At 35.7% G+C, this 23,710-nt stretch overlaps 1 pseudogene; it reads right to left on the bottom strand.

Annotated features, from left to right (window-relative positions):
• LOC123241285 overlaps positions 1-23,710 on the bottom strand; it is a 109,470-nt pseudogene that overhangs the window by 68,868 nt on the left and 16,892 nt on the right.

Below are 23,710 nucleotides of genomic sequence, written 5' to 3'. Positions count from 1 at the left end.
CCCTCCCTCCCTCCTTCCCTTCCTTCCTTCCCTCCTTTCTTCCCTCCTTCCTCGTTCCCTCTCTCCTTTCCTCCTTTTTTCTCAGCCATTCCCCAATGAATGGGAACCTTTTTTTGTTTTCCATTTTTTGCTACAACAAAAAAGAGCTGCTATCAATATGTTTGTACTTATGAATCCTTTTCCTATTTCTTTGATCTCTTTAGGCTATAGCCAAAGTAGTGAGTACACATTCCTTTATAACAAAGATTATAAAAGAAAGAGAAAAAAAATCAGCAAAATCAGATCAACCCTGTCTGAAAATAGATGCAATATTCCATGCCCAATAACGTACACCTCTGCAATAAAAGGAGAAAGGTACATTTTCTCAATTCTTTTTCATATCCAAATTTATTTATTATAATTATATGGTATTCAGTTTTGGTTTTGTGTCTTCTCCATTTATGATGCTGTGGAAGAGAGGCAGTGTAATGTAGTGAAATGAGGGTGGCTTCAGTTCATGAAGATCTCAGTTCAAATCTACCTCTGACATATATTGTCTGGGTGACATTGGTCCACTGAGTCAAAGGGTATTCACAGTTTAACAGCTTTTTGGATATAAGTCCAAATTACTTTCCAGAATGTTTGGTCCAGTTCACAGTTCCTTTTGGATATTAGGCTTTTATCAGAGAAATTTGTTGAGATTTTTTTCAGTTCATTATATCTGTTAGAATTTTAATTGCATTGATTTTGTTTGTGCAAAAACCTTCAATTTTATGGCATCAAAATTGTTCATTTTATATTTTAATATTCTTCTTTGTCTCTTGTCTGGTCAAGATCTCTTCCTCTATATATAAATGTGAAAAATATATTTAGGACATGCTCTTGATCAAAACCTAATTTCTGCCAGACTGCTTTTGAGTTTTCCCAATAGTTTTTCCCTTTACTTCTTTTCTTTATAAAATTTTATTTATTTATTCATTTTTAGAATATTTTTCCATGTTTACATGATTCATTTTCTTTCCCTTCCTTCTTCCCTACCCCCTCCCAGAGTCAACAAGCAATTCCACTGGGTTGTACAAATGTTGTCTCTTGATGCCTATTTCCATATTATTCATTTTTGCTATAGAGTAATTTTTTTAAAAGCCTAAACCCCAGATCACATACCCATATATACATGTCATAAGTGATGTCATATGTCTTGCTTTTGTATTTCTACTCCCACAGTTCTTTCTCTCAATGTGGATAGCATTCTTTTATATAAGTCCTTCAGGAGTATCCTTCCCAGTAGTTTTTGTCAAATAATGAGTTAGTACCATAGTAGTCATTGTCCTTGTGTTTATCAAACTCTAGCAGAAGGAAGTCAGTAGAAAGAAATTAAAAAAAAGTCTGAAGTTAAGGCTTCTTGAATCCCCTCCTACCCCCTAGTTCTAGTTCAAGGCCCCTGATACCATTTTTCTTCATGTTCCAGTTTGAGATTTTCTTGGCAAAGATTCTGGAAGGGTTTTCTATTCCTCGTCTAGCTCATTTTTCAGATCAGGAAACTGAGGCAAATAGAGTAAAGTGACTTGCCCGGGGTCACATAGTTACTAAGTGTCTGATAATAGATTTGAATTCATGAAATTGAGTTTTCCTCTAGGCCCAGCTCTCTAGCCTGTACCACAAAGCTATAGTTAATCAATAGTTATAGAATGTCTGTCTACTATGATCCAAAGACTTGCCAAAGCATCTCCTCCATGACTTTCCCAAAAACAAAGTTGCTAGCCTCTTCCACATGGAGAATGGCCTCACCAGTACTGTGCACATACTTAAAGGGACTGGCCTCATTGGACAGCTCCTAATATAATGGCTAGAGTGGTTTCAAAAGGTCTAGTTGAGCAGAACCTCAGCCTCTCTCTAATAGACGGAGAAAAACTCCCAGACTACTGGTGACTGGCCTGTTTAGAGGCAACGAGATTAGATCATGAGGATTTAAGGCAAAGGTCCAAGTTCCATGTAGCTTCTTTTCTCTGTAAAGTTTAAGAAAAACAAAAACATTAGAAATACAAATTGAAAATATAATTTATAAATTGCTTCAGGCCTCCAGGCAGTCAGTTGATTGCCAAGTCCGGACACTGTTCCCACAGCCAGTGGAACTTGGTGTAATCAAATATCTGCAGGTTTCCCTTCTCTCTAACACACTCTATAACAAAAAAGATAAACTCAGGATGCCTCGAAATTATCTTATCTTTAATATAGCAAACCACTGTTAAAAGTGTAAATAACCTGTAAGCAAAATGTTTAGATAGCAAAGCAACCCTCAATAATTAACCTTGGAGCCATAAAACAGAATGGAGAAAAGGAGAGTGGAATCGCTTTATTATTGTTCCCTGGATTGTTTTAATAATCCGAACTTTGCACCAGTGAAATAAAAAGGCTCCAGTCAGCCATTTGCTGCTACCAATAACTAGATTCCTATCACTGCCTCTATCATTACTCTCTGTCTATGTCTCTGTCTCCCTCTCTCTTTCCCTCTCCTCCCCATCTCTGTCTTTCTGTCTGTCTGTCTGTCTCTCTGTCTGTCTCTGTCTCTGTCTCTCCCTCTCTCTCCCCACCCTCTTATATTAGTTTAGAGATTAATGATAGAAGATTGTAGGGGGAAGAGAGTCAGCTATTGAGACCAAGCCTCAAAAGTAGTCCAATACTGTTTTCTCTGGGAGAAGAATATAGTTGTTAGTGAAGCTTATCCCCTTCCCCTCTAACCTTGATCCCCAAAAAACCTTTCCCTTGTAGGGGCAGCTAGGTAGCTCAGTGGAGTGAGAGTCAGGCCTGGAGACAGGAGGTCCTAGGTTCAAATCCAGCCTCAGACACTTCCCAGCTGTGTGACCCTGGGCAAGTCACTTGACCCCCATTGCCCACCCTTACCAATCTTCCACCTATGAGACAATACACCGAAGTACAAGAGTTTAAAAAAAAAAAAACAAAACCTTTCCCTTGAGTCCTGAATTCATTTATTTTTTAATAAATCCTTGTTCATTTGTTAGTCATAGTTTGGAGCAGTTACCTTGAGGGTGGGAGGTGACATTTGAGGGGCTGAGGGGAAAAAAGTCAATGATCTTCTTTTATATTTGCCTATGCTTTGTCTATTTATATCTTAAATACAATACTATTTTAAATCAAGGACATGCGTTAGTGGATTAGTATTGCTAATATCTTTTAAACTAACTCTTAACACTATGTTCTTATCCTCTGCCTGCCTCTTTCTTGCTAGAATTTTTGAATTTTTCCTTTCTCTGATCCTAATGACTATTCCCTAATTGTTTCTACTTCTATTAGTATGTTTAGTATTTATGTGGCTTGGGACTATTTACAGCCTACTCTAGAGTTTCCCAACTATATTACAGATATTCATAAGATTTTTACACTATGTACAATCTTTTTGCAAACTGTATTCCAATGTTAACCAGATATCCCATACACAAATATTTTTCAAACTTCAGCTTCCCTGAAACTTTTCCCTCTTTCTCCCTCCCTCAGCCCTTAACCCACAATGAGTATTCTCCTGCTGAGAAGAAATACAATTCTTAGGATCTTTATCAACCTTGGCCTCCTTTGAAACAGTCATTCCATCCTGGCCAAAAAAGCTGTTATGAAACCCTATGTAACTTTGTTCATTTGCTTATGTATGTTGGGTCCCTTAATTTGTTTTACTGATTGATTTTTTAAAATTAAGTTTATTTATTTAATTAATTAAGACTATTTTTCCATGGCTACATGATTCATGTTCTTTCCTCCTCCTCCCATAGCCAATGAGCAATTCCACTGGGTTTTTCATGTGCCATTGATCAAGATCTATTTCCATATTATTGATAATTGCACTAAGTGTTCATTTAGAGTCTATATCCCCAATCATATCCCATCAAACCATGTGATCAAGCAGTTGTTTTTCTTCTGTGTTTCTGCTCCCACCATTCTTTCTCTGAATGTGGATAGCATTCCTTCTCATAAGTCACTCAGAGTTGTCCTGGATCATTGCATTGCTGCTAGTAAAGAAGTCCATTATGTTCAGTTGTACCACAGTGTATCCGTCTCTGTGTACGATGTTCTCCTGGTTCTTCTCCTTTCACTGCATCAATTTCTGGAGGTCTTTCCAGTTCACATGGAATTCCTCTAGTTTATTATTCCTTTCAGCACAATAGTATTCCATCACCAGCAGATACCACAATTTGTTCAGCCATTCCCCAATTGAAGGGCATACCCTCATTTTCCAGTTTTTTTGTGACCACGAAGAGCACAGCTCTAAATATTTTTGTACAAGTCTTTTTCCTTATTATCTCTTTGGGGTATAAACCAAGCAGTGCTATGGATGGATCAAAAGGCAGACAGTCTTTTAAAGCCCTTTGGGACTGACTGCGTTTTTAATTTTATAGTTAGTATTAAATAGTTTGTAAAAGTGTGTAAAAAGTCAAGAAGGAAAGTGAAAGCCCTGGCAAATGGATTGACTTAGGATGAGAAATATGTCCTACCTAGTTAACGCCATTGCTCTCTCCGACTTCTTGAAGGGATTCAGTTCTTGATGAGAAGAAAATTTCTTGATTATTTCTGGTCACTTGTGACCAGCTGGAGGAGAATCTTTAAGGGTGAATAGTCAAAGAGAGATTGAATGGTATAGGAGACTAGTTCTCCAGAGGTGTGCTCACAAGGTTACCTTGAAATATTCCTTGTTGCAGAGACATGTATGAGGGCATAAGGAGACTATCATTTTAGACACTTCTCTCTCCAAGTAGGACATTGCTCAGATTAGAATAATGATAAATTTTAAAAGTTGTTTCTGAAAATCTTGTGCTTCCATTGTAAATTACAATGGTAACTTTTTTCAACAAAAATTATATTTTTTTTCTCTAAATACTGTTTTAGCAGCATCTCAGAAATTTTGGTATGTTATCTCATCATTATAATTTTCCTTCATATGATTATTTATCTTTTCTATAATTTGTTTTTTGACTCAGTACTTAGCACAGTAATTGGCACAAAACAGTTTCTTAATAAATGTTAACTGACCAACATTCATTCTTTTAGGATATCATCATTAAGACTCCATTCAGACCAATATTTTTAGTTTGTGCTCCTTGAATTGATTGCCATTTTATTTCATTATGCTCTATAGATGATACATTTCATGTCTCTTCTTTTTTATATGTCTCTGTGCTGTAATGTGGAGTTTATTTTTATAAAAGTGCCATGTGATGCTGAAAAATATGTGTTCTCTAGTGGCTTATTTAGAAGGTGCCTTACATCTTCTAGATCTAAATTCTCCATCAATTTGTTCAATTCCATTTTTCAGTTTTATATTTTTGTTAGATTGTCCAACTCTGAGAAAGGAATATTAAAAGTGTCTATCTGATCTATTACTTTCTATGCCTTTTTGAAATTCAGTTAATTTTTTCTTCCTGAATTAGATGCTATGATGCTTGGAGCATATAAGTTTACTGTTGATATTGGTGTTTTATTATTATTTTCAGCATAATGTAGTTTTCTTCTTTATTTCTCCTTATGTTGTGAACTTGTATTTTTGCTTTGTCTGACATGATAGCAACTCTTACTTTTTTGGAGTCATCTCCAAATGCAGAATAAATTTTGATCTAGCTTCTTATTTTTCAAATAAAGATACTGTGTTAACTCTTTTTCATTCTTTATAGTCAGTCATTTAAGTCTTAATTAGGACAAATATAAAAAAGATGCATATCTAAAAAAAATCAGCCTTGTCATGACAAATAAAAATAGAAAAACATAGGACATTATAAGTACAGCTTAAACAAACACTGCTAATAATAGCATTTAAGTCACAGAAAGGGTTTTTTTTTTTTTTTAAATACCCTTACCTTCTATCTCAGAATCAATACTATCTATTGGTTCTAAGGCAGAAGAGCAGCAAGGGCTAGGCAATGAGAGTTAAGTGACTTGCCCAGGGTCACACAGTTGGAAGTGTCTGAGCCTACATTCCCATCCTTGGGCCTGGTTCTCAATCCATCGAGCTAGCTAACTGCCCCCCAAGTGGAAGGTTTTTAAAGAAATAATTGTAGAACCAAGTCATTGTTATAACTGATAGGATTTCTACAACCGATGTATATTTTTTATCTACTCTGAGGATCAAAATTGAAATTTAAAAGCTAGGAATCCTAACACTGAGGTCTCTTTTGGCATAGTTTATATTTGTTATCTCATTATAAAAACCTTTACTCAAAATATGAATAACAATAACAACACTAATAATGCCAGTTACCATTTCTATAGCCCTTCTGTAAGCCAGGCACTTTGCTAAGCATATTATAACTATTTTCTCTTTTGATCCTTATAACAACCCTGAAAGGTATGTGCTATTATCATGCTCACTTTACAGATAAGAAAACTGAGATAAATGGAGGTCATGACTTATCCAAGGTCACACAGCTATAACATACATGTCTGAGGCTGGAATTGAAATGAAGTTTTCCTGACTCCTGGCACTGTATCCACTGAGACAGAACCCTCTACTTTTAGAGGCTGAACATTAATTATGTTTTAGTATCTACCTCTTGATATATTCTCAGTCTGCTGAGCAATATTGTACCATGCTTCTTCATTAATCTATTTTAGCTAAAAATACATTAAAATTAGGAGGCAATACTAAAATCTCTAAATCACTAAAAGTGATTTCATGATATTTCCCCCATGGTACACCAAGTATGAATATAATATGGAATTATTATGCCTTCTACAATAGGCTTGTAGGGAGTGGGAAATGGTTTTTCCCATTTAAAGTTTAACCCCAAAAAACTCTTAATAATTAAAAAATAAAGTTTAACCAATAAAATAAAATATACCAATTCTGGTTAAATTATCTTAAGAGAAATCATATTTGAGAATCAAATGTATATTATTTTCCTTCCCTGGCTTTGCATGCATTAACAGGAGCTTTGTAGGCTACTTACTATTCCATTTACTTTTTGGATGGCAGTAGTAAAAGAACAAAGCTGAATTGGCAAGAAATCATGGCCCCAACTCTTCTCATTTCTCAGGGCTTATCGATTTTTTTTTTTTTGTGTAAATCAGTAGACCAAATGTATGAGCTCCTTCTAATAATGGCAGAAATGTCACAGTGGCCATAATTTGGCAGTTCACTGAACTAATTTCATCTGGACTATATTTCACTTATGTCTGTCTTGGTGCATTGCCATCTTTTTCAGTCTTGTTACACTCAATATCAGACCACCATCTTTCAAGGATTTTGCCCCTTTCAGTATCAGAAGTCACCACCACCGATTTCTGAATGGAACACTTATACACCAATCTTTTCGTTGTTACACTACATTTCTCAGGCATTTTACGAGATCAAACAGTCGTATTTCTGCACTTGTGTAAAGGTTTCAGGTGGGTACATGCCACATTGATAAAAAACACTGTCGATGCCAAATAAGAACTTGGTGGCTATGTTGGCAGTGCCACCCAAGGTGATGCCCTTGTCTGGAGTCAGCTGCAGCTTCGTGCTTGCAGTTAAGTTGAGGGTCAGGAGCTAAAGAATGCTCTAGCAACAGTCCTTTCAAAAGCAACACAGTAAGGAACAGCTAGATGGCTCAATAGTTTGAAAGACAGACTTAGAGGTGGGAGGTCCTGGGTTCAAATCTGCCTGAGACACTTCCTAGGTGTCTGACCCTGGGCAAGTCAATTTTACCTAGCCCTTACCACTCTTCTGCCTTGGAACCAATAATCCATACTGATTCCAAGATGGAAGGTAAGGGTTTAAAAAAAAAGTGACAGTCTGTGTTCTGAAACTCAGGATGGGGTGGGGCTCAACATTCCACTTATCTTTTATTTTTAGCCTATGTTTATCTTTGCTTATTTCTCTAAATTCTTTAAATGTTTTAGAATTTAATTTAGTTATCTAACTCTATTGCTTTCAATGTTTTAATCTTTCTTTGTAAGCCCAATACTTACACATTGCTAACATATAATTGCTAGATTTTGTTGTTAATATAAAGAAAGGCATAATGATGTTCATGATTTTAGTTATAGCTTGCTATCTGCTCAAGTTCTTATTTATTCATATCATCTGGAAAAAGTGAAAATTTTGTTTCTACTTTGCCTATGCTTATTTCCTTGATTTATTTTTCTTATCTTGTTGCTCTCATTTGCATTTCTGGTACTATGTTTAAAAAAATAGTGGCAATCATGGACATCCCTGCCATACTCTATATTCTTTTTTCTGAGGAAAATGAAATTTTTTTTTTTAAACCTTAACTTCTTCTACCAATCCTAAGTATCAGTTCCAAGGCTAAAGAGTGGTAAGGGCGAGGTAATTTGGGTTAAGTGACTTGACCAGGTTCACACAGCTGGAAAACATCTCAAGCAGATTTGAACTATTATAGAGAAAATATAGATTAGAGATTTAGGTAGCAGACAGCAGAGCTGGCAAGCTGGCAAGAGCTTGGAATTCCAAACTTGGAATCCTGCCACAGAGGGGACTCGCACACAGGGACTCTGGAGTTGGCAGTTGTGGTTGGCAGTTGTTGACTTGGTGAGCAGCTGTCTGGATAAGCCTGTGTGGTGTTTGGGATCTCAGTACTTTGGAGGTATTTCTTGAACCTGAATACAAGATCTTCAATCAAGAACAGTGAAGTGCAGGTTGAGACAGGATTTTTATCTCTGCTGCTGGTGGACACACACAGATAATCCCATCTCCCTGACCTCTCACTTGGATTATATCTTGCTGTTTAATCAGAGATTCCTGGGACCAGAGACATCTAGAGAACAGCCAAGGACACCTTCGTGAGATACCCTTACCCCTGACAAGCCAACCCTTTCCATAGGCAAATCTGCTGGTAGATTTAGTGTTCAGAGTAGTCATCACTATTCCTCCATTCCCTGACAGTTACCTTTAGACTTAAGGGGCAGTTTTTCCTACTTCCCTTCACTCTCCATCCTAGTTTTGTTATTAAACCATCTTATACAGACCTTCCTTGTTCTTCTCCTTTCCCAGACAAACCTGGCATATTGACAATAAGAACCCATTGAGATAATCCCCAGCAGCTTCTCCTGGTGGTTCTTTCCCTACCAAAGCACTCTAGAGAAGTTTGTCACTGGTTTTGTTATTCTGTTAGTTAACCCACAGAGTTATTTATTCATATACCATAGCAGAACTCAGGAACTCTTGTCTCCAGGGCTGGCTATCTACTGAGACATCTAGCTGCTACTTGAATCCTTTTTTGAAAATACAATGATCCAGATTTGACATAATAGAATCTATTGTTTAACTAGTTGTAGACATGCCATTGATCATGTAAGATTATTACACCTTTCCAATATACATAGCAAAGCTGATGTCCAGAAGGTAAAGTTATTCAACTATTGTCACTCAAGTAGTAGTTTACTATGGGAAGATTTGAATCCAGGCTCTATAACTAAATCCATTTCTATTTCCATTATACCTTGAATGGTGAAAGTGCATTTAGCCACTATATTCACTTATTATCTAGAAATTCTTTGATGTTTTCAATCATGCCATCCTAAGTCTGTTGTCAGTGTCAGAAAATGTGGGAATTGTTTCAAAACAACTTGATTTCTTCAGCCTTTAAAAGTCAGCAGAATTTCTTCTTTTTGATTTTCGATGCTGGAAATTTGATTTTCTGCTTTTAAAAAATCATCCTAATGGATGCAGAAAAAGCCTTTGACAAAATACAACACCCATTCAAAACCTTAGCAAGTATAGAAATAGTTGGATCTTTCCTCAAAATAATAAACAGTATATATTTAAAACCATCAGCAAGTATCATCTGTAATGGGGACAAGTTAGAAGCCTTCCCAATAAGATCAGGAGTGAAGCAAGGATGCCCATTATCACCACTACTATTTAATATTGTACTAGAAATACTAGTGATAGCAATTAGAGAAGAAAAAGAAATTGAAAGAAAAAGAAATTAAAGTAGTCAATGAGGAAACAAAACTATCATTCTTTGCAGATGATATGATGGTCTACTTAGAGAATCCTAGAAAATGAATACAAAATAAACCCATATAAATCATCAGCATTTCTATATATTTCCAGCAAAACTCAGTGGCAAGAGTTAGAAAGAGAAACTCCATTTAAAATCACTCTAGACAATATAAAATATTTGAGAATCTTTTTGCCAAGAGAAACTCAGATAACACAAACCACAAAACACTTTTCACACAAATAAAACTAGATCTAAACAATTGGAAAAACATTAATTGCTCATGGATAGAACAAGCTAATAAAACAAAAATGACAATCCTACCTAAATTAATTTACTTATTCAGTACTATAACTATCAGACTAGAAAAAAACTTTTTTATAAAATTAGAAAAAATTAAAACAAAGTTCATGTGGAAAAACAAAAGATTAAGAATATCAAGGGAACTAATGAAAAAAAGGGGGAAGGATGGAGACCTAGCAGTATCAGATCCTAAACTGTACCATAAAGCAGTGATCATCAAAACAATATGGTACTGGCTAAGAGATATAAGGGTGGATCAATAGAATAGAGTTGGGGTAAATGACCTCAGTGAGGTAGTGTTCAATAAGCCCAAAGATCCCAGCTTTTAGGACAAGAACCCACTATTTGACAGAAACTGCTGGGGAAATTGAAAAACAGTATAGGAAAAATTAGGTTTATATCAACATCTCACACTTCCAAGATATAAACAAAATGGGTACATGACTTAAATATAAAGAGGGAAATTATAGGTAAATTGGATGAACATAGAATAGTATACCTGTCAGATATATGGGAAGTGAAAGAATTTAAGACCAAGCAAGAGATAGGGAATGTTACAAAATGTAAAATGGATAATTTCAATGATATTAAATTAAAAAGTTGTTGTACTAACAAAACCAATGTAACCAAAATTAGAACGGAAGCAACAAACTGGGGGAAAAAATCTCTGACAAAGGTCTAATTTCTCAAATTTATAAGTAACTAAGTCAAATGTAAAAGAAATCAAGTCATTCCCAATTGACAAATGGTCAAGGAACACGAATAGACAGTTTTCAGAAAAGGAAATCAAAACAAACTGGGAAAAAATCGCTGACAAAAGTCCAATTTCTCAGATTTACAAGGAACTAAGTAAGTCATATGAACAAGAAATTAAGCCTAGCACCTATCAGATTGGCCAATATGACAGTAAAGGAAAATAATAAATGTTGAAGGGGTTGTGGCAAAATTGGGACATTAATACAGTTCTGGTATAGTTGTGAATTACCAACCATTCTGGAAGGCAATTTGGAATTATGCCTAAAGGGCTTTAAAAGAATGTTTTCCCTTTGATCCAGTAATACCAATAAAAAAGGATTGTACAAAAACATTCACAGCTGCACTCTTTGTGGTGGTAAAAAAAAAATTGGAAAATAAGGGGTTGCTCTTGATTGGGGAATGACTGAACAAATTGTGGTATATGATGGTGATGGAATACTATTGTGCTGTAAGGAATGATAAACTGGAAGAATCTCCATGAAGTGATGCAGAGTGAAATGAGCAGAACCAAGAGAACACTGTACAAAGAAAGTGAAACATTGTGGAGCAATCCAATGTGATGGACTTTACTACTAGTAGCAATGCAATGATCCAGGACAATCCAGAGAAAAAGAAAAAGAAAAAAAGACAGTGGGAGTAGAAATGCAGAAGAAAAACATATGACTCATCACTTGTTTATATGGGTATATGATTTGGGGTTTGGTTTTAAAAGATTGCTCTATTGCAAAAATGAATAATATGGAAATAGGTATCAAGTGATAACATTTGTATAACGCAGTAGAATTGCTTGTCAGCTCTGGGAGTGATGAGGGAAGAGGGGAGGGAAAGAAAATGAATCATGTAAACATGGAAAAATATTTTTAAAAATCAAAATTTTAAAAATCATTCTTAAAAAGTGGTTATCTTACTTCCTTCATTTTTCCTTTAAAAAGCCAATTCCTGGTTTTATTTATCAATTAAAAAATAAATTATTGATTATTCATATTTTTACTTTCAATTTTTAATCTCTTCTTTGATTTTTTTGGTGATGTAGATTTTTTTAGTTGTATGCCCCATTCATCGATCTGTTCTTTCTCTTTTCTTATTGATGAAATCATTTAGAGATATGTTTTCCCTTTAGGTATGCTTTAGCCCAAAAGTTTTGCCAGATTGTCTAATTGTTAAATTGATGCAATTTTCCATCATTTCTACTATTTGTTCTTTGACACATGAATTCTTCAGTACTGTCATTTAGTATTCAATACATTTTTAATACTTTATTCAAAAATACCTTATTGAATATTATTTTTTATTTCACTTTGGTCAGTAAGAGATGTGTTTAATATTTTTGTTTTTCTGAACTTATTTATAAGATTTCTTATGCCCTAATACATGGTCAATTTTTGTAAAAGGATTGTTCATGTCTGAGAAAGATGCATACACTTTTATATTCACATTCATTAATTACCCAGGGAGCCATCATATTTATCTTTTCTATAAATAAAATAAAATAAAATTATGTTCAGGATTTTATCTTCTTTCTTGCTTATCTTTTTGTTAGATTTATCCTTTTCTTTTTTAACCCTTACCTTCTGTCTTAGAATCAATACTGTATATTAGGTCTAAGGCAGAAGTAAGATAAGGATTAGACAATGGGTGTTAAGTGACTTGTCCAGAGTTACATAACTAGGAGGTATTATAGGCCAGATGTGAACCCAGGACCTTGTGTCTCTAGGTCTAGCTCTCAATCAACTGAGCCATCTAGCTGCTTCCTTAGATTTTTTTTTGAAAAATATACATTAAATCCCCAAACATTAGTTTGAATATTTCTCTCTCTACATTGACTAACTTTTCCTTTGAGTATGTTGTGAGGGTTATTTAGTTATTAATTTAGTATTAGTGTTGGACCTAGCAGGAAGGGCTGGAGGATTCCAAGACAAAATGAAGAAGCAGGAAGTGTGCTTCTTGCTCTCTGAGAGAGACTCCATAGTGGTTGGGGACATAACTGTTGCTAACCCTGGGAGAACTCAGAGCTAGGGAAAACTGCATCCAGATTCCCTGGGATCCTGAGAGGTGAAGGTTTTCAGCAGTGAACAACAGACCTGCAGAGCTGCACCAAGTGGGATAGTGGTTTGTGATCTGGTGGACAGCATTGCAAGCTTTCTCTCCCTACCTGGGTACCTTGGATCACCTGTCCTGGTGGACTTGGCTCCTGGCATCCTGAGACCATCCTTGGATTTACCGTAAGATCCCAATTGAAAGCCATCCTCAGGCCCTTTAGCTGAGCTGACCATACCTGGCTGGAACCAGGTTTGGAGGAGCTTTTTCCCTGTGACTTCAATACTGCTTCCTTTGGGCTCTGCCTGGCTTAGATCAATAGAATAGTATAGTTAAGTCCCTCCCTTGACCTTGTGGTTTGTCCTTAGTTGTTAAAAGTAGAATCCCTAACAGCCATCCTTGTTTATTTGTTTATTCAATTAAAACCGTTACAACTTTTACCTGCTGCCTGCTGGTTACATAGGTCCTAACCTAGGTGAACTAAGTGACTGTTGGCCAAACTGCCATTCTTGTGACAGTTAACAGCTTGGCAGTAAACCCTGGTCTTCCTATCCTGTTTGGTCCAGACCATCAGACATTCCTGTCTCTCCTTCAACCCAGTGTGAACCCGCAAAACCATTTAGATTACATTCTTAATAATCCTCCATTACAAGTATTTAGATGCAATGTCATTTGATATATCTCCATTAAGTATTGCTTTTAATTTATTGTCTATGGTACCATTAGGAATAATGTAATTTTCTATTTATCTCTTTTAATCACATCTATTTTTACTATTACATATCCCCCTGCTTTTTTTAATTCATCTGAAAAATAATAAAATTTATTCTAGTTCCTTATTTTTACTTGGTGAGAATCTTTTTATTTCAAATGTGTTTCTTGTAAATAATATACTGTTGGATTCTGCTTTCTAACCTGTTCTGCTAGCCTTTAAATTTTTATTGGTGAGTGCATCCTTGTCAGGTTTATAGCATAAGAAGAGACTAGAGAATAAAAATCTAGAACTCATGAATATGCTCATTGTGCTCTTCTTGATGTAATCCCCCAAGCTAACTTTGGAGCATGCATAAGTATTCTATGACTTTCTTTTCTGGTTATTTTGGAGTGGATATCAGCTAAACTGGAACTGACTGGACTTATAAAAGGCATTAATTGGCCATATTAATCTCTTTCTCTTTCCTGGGTGAATTAGAGTGAGGACAACAAAATCATGGAAACTTTTGGGTGTATGTTCCCCTTCCTTACCTGGTAACTATGTGTTCTGATGTCCCATGGCACCTATATCAATTCTGTTTCTATTATTTCTATACCTTTCTTTTCTTAGGTGAAAGAGCATTATGAGATTCTGAAGGCTAGGGGACCAAAGGTCCAGTGATAGGAGTCCATACAAGAGTTTTTTTAGCAGGCAGTTCCATGGTCCCAAGAAATGATCTGTGGGATCTTGCCTAGAAATAGATGGAGATGGAAGTATATTGCCATTTTCCTTCAAGTAAGGGAGCAAATAATCTATGGGCTATGCTGCATTCAGAAGGTAATTTGGTGCAAATGAAGCAAATGCCTCGTAGCAACTGTTTTAAGTATTACTTATTTCTCCCCAGGGACCAATGTGGCCTAGGGTTTGTACCCCTAGTAAAGGCAGTTGGGGATGTGTTTTTATTTCCATTTTTGCAGTATCTTCTCAGTCAAAATTCCTTTGAAAAAGTGAATTGTTTTTAATTCCTTAAATATTAGGGTGCTAATCACTGAGTCAATCAATATTAGAAGAATGTTACCAATTGAAGCTGACAATTGACATTAGGGAGAACTCCACAGAACTGGAGCTCAAGCTTATGGCATTAGAGAAAATCCCACGACCCCTTTTAGTTATCCCTGGAATCTTGAGGGAGTAAAGAAGACTCAACTCCTTTGTGTAAAAGAAAATTTGGACCAGGAACTGCAGAGTATCTTTACAAATAATACACACTAATTGTGTATTTCCCTTCTGCCTGTTGCCTTATACATTTTCTTCTCTTTATACCCTTCCCTCCTCTATAATTCTCTTCCCTTCTTCCAAACCCCAATCTAAGATTCTTTCTTTTTTTTTCTTTTCTTTCCCTTTAATCACTCCTTCAGAATACATCCTTCAAAGTTGGAGTCATTTTTTCTTGTAATTAATCCTTCCCTTATTTTGCCTTTACTCTTATGTTTCCCTTTCCTTCTCCCCATTCCTGCCTTGAAAGTGAAGTTAGTGGGAGGCCCATTCCACCCACCACTTCCTCCAAGTTTATGTAATTTTTCTCAATCTAATTATGTGAAACAGTAAGTTCCTCCCCCTTTCTCCTTTTTTCTCTAGCATATCCCTTTCCCCCTCCCTATTTTCAATTAATTTAAGATCAAAGCAGAAAAAAACTATTCCTAGACGCTCTAATTTTCTTATTGAACTCCCTATGACCCTTGAAGACATTAGGATTCTTATGGGGGACCTGTTTCTTCTTTCCCCATTTGATTATAAACATTTCAATGTAGTGTCTTTTGTAATTACTCCAATTTATTTACCTTTCATGGTTTCTCTTGATTATTGTGTTTGCTTTTCAAAGATGCTATTCAAGTCTGGCATTTCCATTAGGAATGCTTGGAATTCCTCTATTTTATTAAAAATCTATTTTTTTTGCCCTGAAGGATTATACTTAGTTTTGCTAGTAAGTTATTCTTGATTGTAAACCTTTATCTTTTGCCTTTGTTATATCTTATTCTAAACTCCTGTTCTTTAAAGTGCTAGAGGCTGAATCTTTTGTGATCCTTGGAACTTGAACCCTTTCCTTCTGGTTTCTTAGAGTACTGTTTCCTTAATCTAGAAGCTCTTTGTTTTGGCTGACTGTCCTGGAATTTAAAATTTTAGGTTTCTTTCAGGAGGTGATTGGTGGGTTCTTTTTATTTTTACTTTTTCCTGTGGTTCTAACAGATCTTAGCAGTTTTCATTCATGATTTCTTGGAATATGATGTTCATAGATTTTTTGGTCATATTTTTCTGGTAGTTGATTCTTAGGCAATCTCTTTTTGAACTGTTTTCTAGATCAGTTTTTTTTTTAAATGGCGATAATTTTCTTTTATTTTTTTTCATCCTTTTGATTTTCCTTTTAAAAAAAAAACCTTTACCTGCCATCTTAGAATCAATTCTGGGTATTGGTTCCAAGGCAGAAGAGCAGTAAAGGTGAGGCAATGGGTGTGTGTGTGTGGTGTTTAAGTGACTTGTCCAGAGTCACACAGCTAAGAAGTGTCTGAGGCCAAATTTGAACCTAGGACCTCCCATCTCTAGGTTTACCTCTTAATCCACTGAGCCATCTATCAGTCCCTGATTTTCTTTTAATATTTCATGTTGCCTTATGGAATGATTTATTTCTGTTTGGACCATTCTTAATTCCAGTTTATTACTTGTATAAGATTTTGCATATCCTTTACTAGCCTGTTTCTTCTCCTTCAAGCCCTTTCCTCTAATGTTCTCATTTAATTTATAATATCCTTTGTAAAAAAATGTTGTTTCATCTCTTCCAGGAATTCTAATAGACCATAAAGAAAGGCAAGTCATACCTTCATTTAAGGCTCTGCCCGTAGATAATGTGAAGTGACTTTTTTCCTCTAGACTTGGGTCCTGGATGTCTAAGGACACATACAATTGCTTTATTGTTGACATTTTCTTTATTTTTTTCATATCTCAAGATTTCCTTCCAGATTTGGGATTTTTTTCCCCATAAGCCTCTGTGTTACTCTGCCTGTTGTTATATCCTTAAGTAGTTTAATGGACTCCTGCATGTTCTCAATTTGTATTGCCTGAGGTCCTTTCCTGGTCCTCCTATGGCTGTTATCTGTTGTATACTAAACCCTAGACATTATCTATCTATCTATCTATCTATCTATCTATCTATCTATCTATCTATCTNAACCCTAGACTCTATCTATCTATCTATCTATCTATCTATCTATCTATCTATCTATCTGTCTGTCTGTCTGTCTGTCTGTCTGTCTGTCTGTCTGTCCGTCTGTCTGTCTGTCTGTTTATCTATTCAGGTTCAAAGTGATGAGCTTGTCCCAGTTATCAGGAGTGGTTCATTACTGCAGATTTTAGAGTCTATAGGACCTTGTGCACTAATCCCAGATTTTTCAGCTTTGCCAGGTGCCCTCCTGGTCTCTTTCTCTGGGTATTTAAACACCCTGGGGCCTATCTCACTGGACTACTAGGGCTTCTGACCAGAATGTGCTTGATCACTGTGGGACTTCCTGTTTGGAGCACCCCAAGGATATGACAAATGGAAGGCTTCAGAGACCTGGGCACACCTTTCTCTAGCATCTTTAATTCCCTGTGACCCCTTAATGTCCACAGGCTTTTGATGACCCCTTTTCCAGATGAAGGTTCTCATTGAAGTTTCTTTCTTTATTTCCTAATCATTATTGAGTCTGATGATCTTTTATCTTTTCTGTAGTGTACGTATGTGAACTGGATTGCTCTTCTCCTGCTCATGTTCCCATCTTGATTGGAATTGTGACACCTTACTTGCAAAAAGATGTGTAAGCTTCAGCTAAATCATCCAAATAGATAATTATTGAGTTTATTTTTTAAGTTTTTAAATAGCAAATGAGTGAACGCTTTATAAAACACTTTGGAGCCTTTATGGAAACCTTGGAAACTTTATATATTAATGCTCTGTTATTAAAAAGGCATTACCTGGGGGCAGCTGGGTAGCTCAGTGGAGTGAGAGTCAGGCCTAGAGACAGGAGGTCCTAGGTTCAAACCCGGCCTCAGCCACTTCCAGCTGTGTGACCCTGGGCAAGTTACTTGACCCCCATTGCCCACCCTTACCACTCTTCCACCTATGAGAAAATACACCGAAGTACAAGGGTTTAAAAAACAAACAAAAAAAAAATAGGCATTACCTACTTTGTGCTTAATGAATGGGATATGATGAAAGGCAAAAAACTCTATTATCAAATGGGTACATACATAGCCTAAAATTCTCCAGATCACAATGTATCTGGTTAATCTTTTGAGTATATTTCAGTGATCTTCACTGCCAAGAACTCACAACCACAACAACAGCAAAGCACTTAAATAGCATTTTTAAGGTTTGAAGAGCACTTTATATAGGTACTCTCATTTGAGCCTCATAACCCTGTGATACAGTTGCTATGGGTATTATTAGCTTCATCTTATAGATGACATAACAGAATGAGAGGTTGTGACTTGCTCATGGTCACAGAACTAGTAGGTATCAGAGGTGGGATTCAAATCCAGGTCCTTTTGAATCCAGGTTTGGTGTTCTTTCCATTATGTCTCTAGCCATATTGAATGTAAAAAGAATGGTAGCAAAAGTAATTTTTTAAAAGGAAAAATGCTAAACCAAATTTTGTTACAGGGCTAAAATTAAACCCATAATAAAAAGACAGTAAGATGAATTAAGGGAAATGAATGTGGAAGGAAAGATACCTACAGGAACTAAAATGCACTCTAAGAAACAGTTACCACTATAAGACTTAGTCATGCATACCATTGAATAATAAAAACATCTGGCTTAGACAAAGCACAGTATGGTTGAATGAAAAACAGTCAACAACAAGCAAAAAATTATGTATAGAGGATTTGAAAGATTAAGGAGTATAACAAAGTATGTTAGAAAAATTATATGTGATGATGAAAGTACTAAAAGATGGCTGGGTAAGGTTGAGCAACCATATTTTAAAGCACAAAGAAGAGGAGGTGAGTGAAATCTCTGAAAGAAATAATGCCAACACATGCTATCCCTATGGAATAAGGATGATTTGACCACCCTTTCATCCCCAACCTCCAGTTCCAACTCCAAACATCCATTCTCTCAGTGGGTTTTAGGAAAGGAGAATGGGAAGACAAGAGTAAAATGAGTTAACTGGCAAGATACATTAGCTAGTTCCAGTTACATCTCATGAAATTCTCCATCAAAATATATGCCTAGAGGTAAAGTCCAGATGATGGAGGGAACTGAGCATATCTATTGAGCACTCTTGACCCTTTAAACAACTTTTTTTAAAGCTCATCTCAAATAAATTTTTAAGTGGGATAACTGAAAAACAAAAAAAATCAAAACAAAACCCAGTATTTCATTTTTCCTGTTTAGGACAGTTTAGGAGAATTGGAAGAGAAGTCTGCCTATGGTCACTGAGGTGGAAAGAAGCTTGGGCTATGAGGCAGGGGAGTTTAAGACTCAAATTCAGAAGACAATGACTTGAAACCACATTTTTCAAAGAAAAATGAAGATTGGAAACAAGTCCAACAAGAATTCCTAGAAGAGTTAAAGAAAAGTTTTCTTAAAAATTATTTCTAAAAAATCAAATAAGAACAAAAGAGGAAATTTTCAGAAAATAAAGGAGAATAAGGAAAGAAAATCATGAAAATAGCATTAATAGTTTGATTTTTAAAAAGGTACAAAACCTCACTGAAGAAAATAATTTCTTAAAAATTAGAATGAGTCAAGTAGAAGCTAATGACTCCATGAGACATCAAAATATATACTTAATCCTCAGTTCAGAGCCTCTTGAAAGGACCAAGGAGATAAGGGGGCATTTTATTTGTTTGTTTTATGAAATTTGTTCTTCCTAAGCTTGGGATCATGTTAAGTTATATTTTAGAGAATCCAAAAGAGTTTGTAATTTATCATGTAGTCTTATAAGATTTTTGAATTCACTGAAAAATATGATTTGAAAAAATTCATCTGTGTTTTTGCATCACTGAAAATATTGGTGGTATCCACCAAAAACTAATCAATTAAAAGAAAAAAGGCCTCTAAATAAGATAAAGAATGTAATCCAATTCTTTGAGTGCTTATAAAATTCCAATGGCAGAGATATCTTTTTGGAATACTGAAGGAAAAGACCAAAGACAACTAGGACAGAGGCCTGACTCTTCTGCCCATACCTCTTTTAAAAATGTTATTTTTCTTAAATTATCTTAAATTAGATTATTAAAATGTTTTCTTAAATTAAATTATTCTTAAATATTAAAAATTATTAAATTAAGTTTTCCTGCAAAGTTCCTGAAGTTTAGATTAATTCGACCTTCTATTTTTCAGACACTCTCTGGATAAACCTTGATATGAGGTAATAGCCCTCTAATGCTTTATAAATGGATTTATCTTGAGCATCTTTAAGTCTGATTCAGAATGTTAGCTATATGATGGAGCTTTATAGCAAAAGAGATATTATTAAGATAAAATTTTGTTAATAACCATCATAGGCTAATGGACCATCTAGTTGGTGTAGTAGATAGAGTACTGACCCTAGAGTCAGAAGGTTCTGAGTTTAAATTCAGCCTCAGACACTTAGTAGCTATGTGACCTTGAGCAAGTCACTTATCTCTGTTAGATTCAGTTTCTTCAACTGCAACATGAGCTAGAAAAGGAAATGGCAAATCATTCTAATAAATTTGCCAAGAAAACCCCAAATAGGGGTCACAAAGAGTTGGACCTGAATAATTGACTAACAATAAAAATATCATGAAGGAATTTATAATTTTTTTGTCAATGTGGCAAGATGTATAGGGAGAGTTCACTTAGTAGGTAAATTCCTAGAGAGCTATTTGAGGCACATACATGCTCATTTAACTGGTAAGTCTCAGATGAAGGATTTAAATTTAGGTCTTCCTGATTTCATGTCCAGCACTTTTATTATGCTGCTCTCCACTAACACCTTTATATAAAAGTTTTGATTCTCTATAAAATGAACTTCCTAAAGAAATCAATATTTGTAAATCCACACTAAAATTTGAGTGCTGAAATCTACAAATAACACTATTATACCCATCACAAGGGACATTTGAAAAGATTTGTATTGTTTTAATATTTTGAGAGGAAGACAAAGATGTATTTGTAACAAAACAGCAAGAGTATAACTTAGTAAGGAGTCAAAAGAAATCCAGTAATTGCAGAGTTGTGAAATGAATGATAGAAAAGGTATCTTTCAAAGAACTGAAATTAAAAGCTTAACTTAGGGCTGACCAGAAGATGTAAGGAGTGGACAATTTGATACATCAGTTCATGTACTCTTTCTGAACAGAACAGAACATGACCTATCCAGGTCATCTAATCCTGTGTATGCTTGCCCACGTCTTTCTGTAAATGGAAGAGGTTAAAAGATATGAACAAACAGTTCTCAAAAGAAGAAACAGTTCTCAAAAGAAGAAATTATTAACAATACTATGAAAGGTTGTTCCAAATCACTAATAATAAAAGATATGCAAACTGAAACAAATTTGAGGTTTCAACTCACACCCAGCAAATTGACATAGATGACAAAAGATGGAAATAGTGGTGGAGGGAGCAGCTGAAGAAAGACAGGCATACTAATAATACACTATTGATGGACCTGTGCACTATTGTTCTTGAAAGCAATTCAGAACTATGCTTTAAAATATAAATAAATTGACCACATTCTTTGGTCCAGACCCCATTGCTAGACATGGCTCAGGGATCATGGAATCATCAATCCAGAGTTACTAAGAACTTCAGAAGCCATATAGTCTAATTCTTTTGTTTTACAAATCAGGAAAATGAGAAGCATGCACTCATGCAACTGAAGTGATACATATACAATGCATATATATATATACCTCATAATACATATATAGATATATTTGAACTCTTACTTTCTGTCTTATTAACCATTCTAACACAGAAGCACAAGGGCAAGACAAATAGGGTTGTGACTTACCCAGGGTCACACAACTGGGAAGTGTCTGAAATCATATTTGAACCAGGTCCTCTCAATTCCAGGCTTGGTGTTCTATCCACTATGCCTCAATATATTTTTACAACAGCAGTTTTTGTGATAGCTAAGAACTGGAAACAAAGAAAGTACCCCTTGACTGGGGACATGACCAAACCAGGGCAGCTGAGTGGCACAGTGGATAAAGAGCCCAGCCTGAAGTCAGGAAGACTCATCTTCCTGAATTTAAAGCTAACTTCAGGTGCTCACTAGCTGTGTTTTCTTGAGCAAGTCACTTAACATTCTTTGCCTCAGTTTCCCATTTGTAAAATGAGCTGGAGAAGGAAATGGCAAACCACTCTAGTATCTTTGCCAAGAAAATCTCAAATGGGATCATAGAGTTGGACACAATTGAAATGACTGAACAAACAACAAAACAAACTGTGGTGAGTAGGTCATGGGCAAAGGGAGAGAACTGGGCTGACCAATGAACCCATTTCTTATGGTTATTCACAGCATGTTTGGCAGATGCTGGCCCCAAATGGACTTTAGTGCATACTCAGATATACTGTAACTGGTTTTGGGCTACTAATCAAGTGATGAAGAAACGGACTATTGATTAGTTAGAAATGGGATGTGTTCAAAAGGTGCTAAAGAGTTCATTTCCTACTATAAGGATGATATTAGAAATTAAGTCTTGTTATATTAGTTTAGAGATCTCAGTTTCAAATGTTGACAGTTTAACGACTTTTCTGTGACAGTCTCTGGGTGTGGCAGTTACTCCGAGGGGGAGGAGTTATTCTCTCTCTGTATCTCTCTCTCTCTCTCTCTCTCTCTCTCTCTCTCTCTCTCTCTCTCTCTCTGCTGAGAGGAGGTGACATCTTTTTTTTTCTCCTTATCAGAGGTAGAAGGAAAGGAGGGAAAAACCTAAAGGAGCTAAGTGGTTTTCCTTTTCCAACTTGGGAAACCACTAGTGACTGTATATTGCTGTTTTTATAAATTGTTTTTATATCTGAGAAGACCAAAGAAAAACCTGGTCTATGGTTTGGACTCTGAGTCTGCTAAGGCTCAGAGTCCTAACTTGGTTCTTGCTCAGGCTCAGTCAGCTGGGCTTTTTTATTTTTATAACTTCTTATAAGGATAATAGTGTTAGTTTATTGTAGAATAGTGAAAATTTGAGTTAGTCTGATTAGGAAGGCTCAGCGTAAACAGAAGTAATTCCTTGTGGAACCAGGGAGTTTTATTTGGGTAGAGTTAGAATCCCTTAGAGTTAGAAATCTTTTTTTATACTTTTATTCTCAATAACTAGTTTATTTTTATATAACAAGAGTCTCCTTAGTGTCCTTGTGCCTGGCCCTGAAGAGAAGTTCACTTATGAGCTTCACTTCAATTATATAAACTGAAGATACTTTGTAAGCACAACAAGCAGAGTATCTAATCAGTTTATAATCAATAATCAATTCACTTACATTTATTTTTGCACTACCTATGTTCAGTGAGGAGGTAAAGACTAAGGCCTTAGTAGGGAAAGGGTCCTCAGGATCTTTATTACCCCCATCAAAGCCATATAGTTTGGTTTTTGATTCTATCTCTATTATGCCTCTTCTTAATTGCTTTTGGATGAAACCATCGGAGATGCCTATGACCTTGTCAGCATCTGAAAATTTGAGACATCATAGCACCAGAAGTCTGGGAACTAGAGTCCATGCTGTAATTTGTCAGAAGTAAAAATGCTGAGGAACAATGTGGGAAGCAACTGGCTTGGGGGAGTCCAATAGTAGCAGAGAACTGGACTCATCCATCCATCCATGCATCAGTCATACTGCATTTGCAAGTGAACTGGGTGGACAAATGCTGCGTAGAAATTATTTTAAGTTTGAGCCCATTATTTCCAGAGACTGTGGTGTCATAGAAAATAAAGAGGAGTGTGTATCTCCAAGATGTTGGGGAATAAGAGACTGGAAATTTTCATACTTTCGTTGTTATAT

This window comes from Gracilinanus agilis, chromosome 3 (assembly GCF_016433145.1).
Source record: "Gracilinanus agilis isolate LMUSP501 chromosome 3, AgileGrace, whole genome shotgun sequence".
In the NCBI taxonomy this organism is placed as follows: domain Eukaryota; kingdom Metazoa; phylum Chordata; class Mammalia; order Didelphimorphia; family Didelphidae; genus Gracilinanus; species Gracilinanus agilis.
This window is presented reverse-complemented; position numbering and strand designations above follow the sequence as displayed.